Genomic DNA, 3,632 nt, shown 5'->3' with positions numbered 1-3,632 from the left:
GATTTATTCCTTGTTTTCCTTTATTAAATAGCATTTCTGACTACTATCACAGATTACTTATTTAAAATGTGGGGGCACCTGGGTGGCTCAGTCGGTTAAGTGACCGACTTCTGCTCGGGTCATGATCTCATGGTTCGTGGGTTGGAGCCCCACATCGGACTCTGTGTTAACAGCTCAGAACCTGGAGCTTGCTTCAGATTCTGTGTCTCCCTCTCTCTCTGCCCCTCCCCTACACGCGCTCTGTCTCTGTCTGTCCCCAAAATAAATAAACATTAAAATGTGGAGCTAAGGGGTGCCCTGGGTGGCTCAGTTGGTTAAACATCCGACTTCATTTGGCTCAGGTCACGATCTCACGGTTCATGGGTTGGAGCCCCGCGTGGGGCTTTGTGCTGACAGCTCAGCCTGGAGCCTCTTTCAGATTCTGTGTCTTCCTCTTTCTCTGTCCTTACTGTGCTCATGCTCTGTCTCTCAAAAATAAATATTAAAATTTTGAAAAATGTGGAGCCAGGAAAGAAATTTGAATGACACTTTTCAGTTACCTTACATCCTATTAGGGGTGTGACTTGGAAGCATACTGATTGCAGAGGCAGGACATCTGGGTTCCAATTACGTTTTTTTCCTATTGGTTGTGAGTTTGAATTTAAACTTTCTGGGAATTTGCTTCTATATCTGTAAAATGAAGGACTGAATTAAATTATCTTGTAACCCTTCTCTACCTCTTGAATTTTATTATTTATTTTTATTGGTTTGGGAGGAAATACAATGGGATTACCCTAAATGTCAAATCCCATTGTTATTTGGGTAATAAAGTCATACTGAAAGCATTTGAAGAGGTTTTATATTTAGTTGTAGAAAGGCAAGTAAATACCCTTGCTTTATATAATTGGATAGAAAGGAAGTAATGTTTTCTTCGTTAGTAGTATAGAGTATAACTTCACTTAAAAATTTTTTTTTTCTGTATTCCAAAGTTAAAATGGTGTCTGAGAAAAAGGTTAAAATCTTTTATAACCCCTCTCCCCATTTCATAGCTGTTAACACAGATTTCATAGGTTATGTTGCAAAGTATTTTTCTTCCTTAAGCAGTTTTAAATTTTGCTGGAAAATGGTTTGGGGAAATTTATGTATATTCATGATTTCTGCCTTGGACCTTTGCTTCTTTTGTTAGGTTCACAGGATCAGTTTTTCTTTCTTTTTTCTTCCGCAGACCCCACAGGATCAGTTTGAAATACAAATAAGCTATAATTAAAAAGTAAAGCGAGCCTTTATTAGGACTATTATATGCCACTTTTAAAAAGTTTCTTATTGAAGAGTTTAATATATTCACATGGCACAAGGGTACAAAAAAAGGCATAGAGTGAAATCCCTTTCACCCCTGTCCCCCAGTCACCTCACTTTTCTGAAAGCAACTGTTGTCAGTGTCTTGTGTCTCTCTCCGAGATAGGCTATGTAGAAGCAACTAATATTTTATTTAAAAATTAAATTTATTTCTGGGGTGCCTGGGTGGTTCAGTCGATTAAGCATCTGACCCTTGATTTTGGCTCAGGTCACGATCTCGTGGTCCATCAGTTCGGGCTCCATGTTGGGCTCTGCGCTGATAGGTTGGGATTCTCTCTCCCTCTCTTGCTGCCCCTCCCCTCCCTCAAAAATAAACATAAAAAAAAAAACTTAAAACAATTGTTTTTGAATAGGTAGTACATGTACATAATAAATTCAAAAGTGTACACAGCAAAAGAATTTTGTTTGCCCACTGACAACTCTTGGTCCCCATTACCCTTTACAGAGACAGTGTCATTGTTTCTTATATATTCTAGATGTAGTCAATATATTGGCATTAAGAGTGTGTCAATATACTGTCAGTGTATTAGTTATGGCTTTCATGATACCATCCTGAGTGTTTGGAAAATATTCAACCAATTTCCTTCGAAATTTTAAACTTACAACACAGGCATACACTGTCTTAACCTGTCCTTTTTTGGCAGGGGGAGGTGGTAATACAATCTTGGTATAAGTACAAAGATACGGAACAGAGGTTGCTGGGTGGGTCAGTTGGTTGAATGGCATACATCAGCTAAGGTCATGGTTTTGTGGTTTGTGAGTTGGAGCCCCACGTCATCTGCTGCTGTCAGCCTGTCAGCGCAGAGCCTGCTTCAGATCCTCTGTCCCCACTCTGCTCTTTCCCTGCTGGTGCTCTCCCCGCTACCCCCCCAAAATAAAAAGATACAGAACAAAAATATACATGCAATTAAGTTGAGACTAGTATGTCTCCAGGATTTGGGAAAGAAACAAGTTTATGAACTCAAAGTGATTTATAGAGCCTCTCTTGAGCTACAGGTATTGGGTTAAGTTGGTTTGCCGTGGTGCCCTTCCTTGAAAACCAGCTCTTACTTAGCCACCCTTTGCACCCTCCTTGCAGACCCCATGCTCCAGATCCTGCTTGGATTTACTTTTGGCAACGTGTTTGGAATGTTTCTGGCTCAGAATTATGACATATCAAACCTGGCTAAAAAACTTGAAGAAATTTAAAAGGGACTTGGATACCAAGAAGAAACCCTCTAGTTCACGAAGTAGACTCCAGCCCTGTCTCCTGGATATACTGATTTCTGCTATTCTTGAGGGCCTCCTTACCATCTGAACCAAAAACTTTTGTTTTAAATTCCCGCCTCATCGATTTTCCTCTCTGCTAGATCCTGTGTTGCTTTACAGCACAAAAGGGCCCACAGGTTAAGAAGTACCCTTTTCTGGGACACCTGGGTGGCTCAGTCTGTTAAGCACCGGACTTCGACTCAGGTCTTGATCTCTTGGTCTGTGGGTCTGAGCCCTGCGTTGGGTTCTGTGTTGACAGCTTGGAGCCTGGAGCTCGGTTTGGATTCTGTGTCTCCCTCCGTCTCTGACCCTCCCCCACTCACGCTCTGTCTCTCTCTGCCTCAAAAGTAAATAAACGTTAAAATTTTTTTTAACGTTTATTTACTTTTGAGGCAGAGAGAGCGTTAGTGGGAGAGGGGCAGAGAGAGAGGGAGACACAGTATGTCAGCACAGAGTCCCTGTGCAGGGCTCGAACTCAGGAGAGGTGAGATCATGCCCTAAGCTGAAGTCGGACCCTTAACCTACTAAGCCACCCAGGTGCAGGGCTCAAACTCAGGAGAGGTGAGATCATGCCCTAAAAGCTAATAAATAAATAAACAAATAAATAAATAAATGAAGTACCCTTTTCCAACATCATCACCTCTGCCATTCCTCCTTGCAGCCACTTGGGATGGCCTAAGACTGGACTTATGGTACTAGATTAGTAAATGTGACCTTTAGTAATTTTTTCTTTATTCTTTGGGATTTCTACTAGCTTTTTTTTTTTTTGAAGAAAATTGATGACTTTTGTACAGCTGATCTGTTATAAAGCTGACTTCACAGCTTAGCAATTATAGTGGGTGTTTAAACATTTGGTACTAAATTATGGCTTTTCAAAGTAATTAAAATTAATGTCCAGAAGCCAGTTACTCCTAAATTATCCAATTGTTGTCAGGCAGCTGCATGGTTGCTAATTTAACCAGTAAGTCAGTTTGCTGCCCATTAACTGAAAAACTATGTTCTGAGAGCTCTGTCAGAACTATCGAGTTTAAAAATATGTAAAATAGGGG

At 40.7% G+C, this 3,632-nt stretch overlaps 1 pseudogene; it reads left to right on the top strand.

Annotated features, from left to right (window-relative positions):
* Positions 1-2,400: 2,400 nt before the first annotated feature.
* Positions 2,401-2,632, top strand: LOC115517038 (annotated as a pseudogene).
* Positions 2,633-3,632: the final 1,000 nt, after the last annotated feature.

Source organism: Lynx canadensis, chromosome B3, assembly GCF_007474595.2.
Source record: "Lynx canadensis isolate LIC74 chromosome B3, mLynCan4.pri.v2, whole genome shotgun sequence".
Classification (NCBI taxonomy): domain Eukaryota; kingdom Metazoa; phylum Chordata; class Mammalia; order Carnivora; family Felidae; genus Lynx; species Lynx canadensis.
Note: the sequence above shows the minus strand (reverse complement) of the source record. Positions and strands in the feature narration are given on the sequence as shown.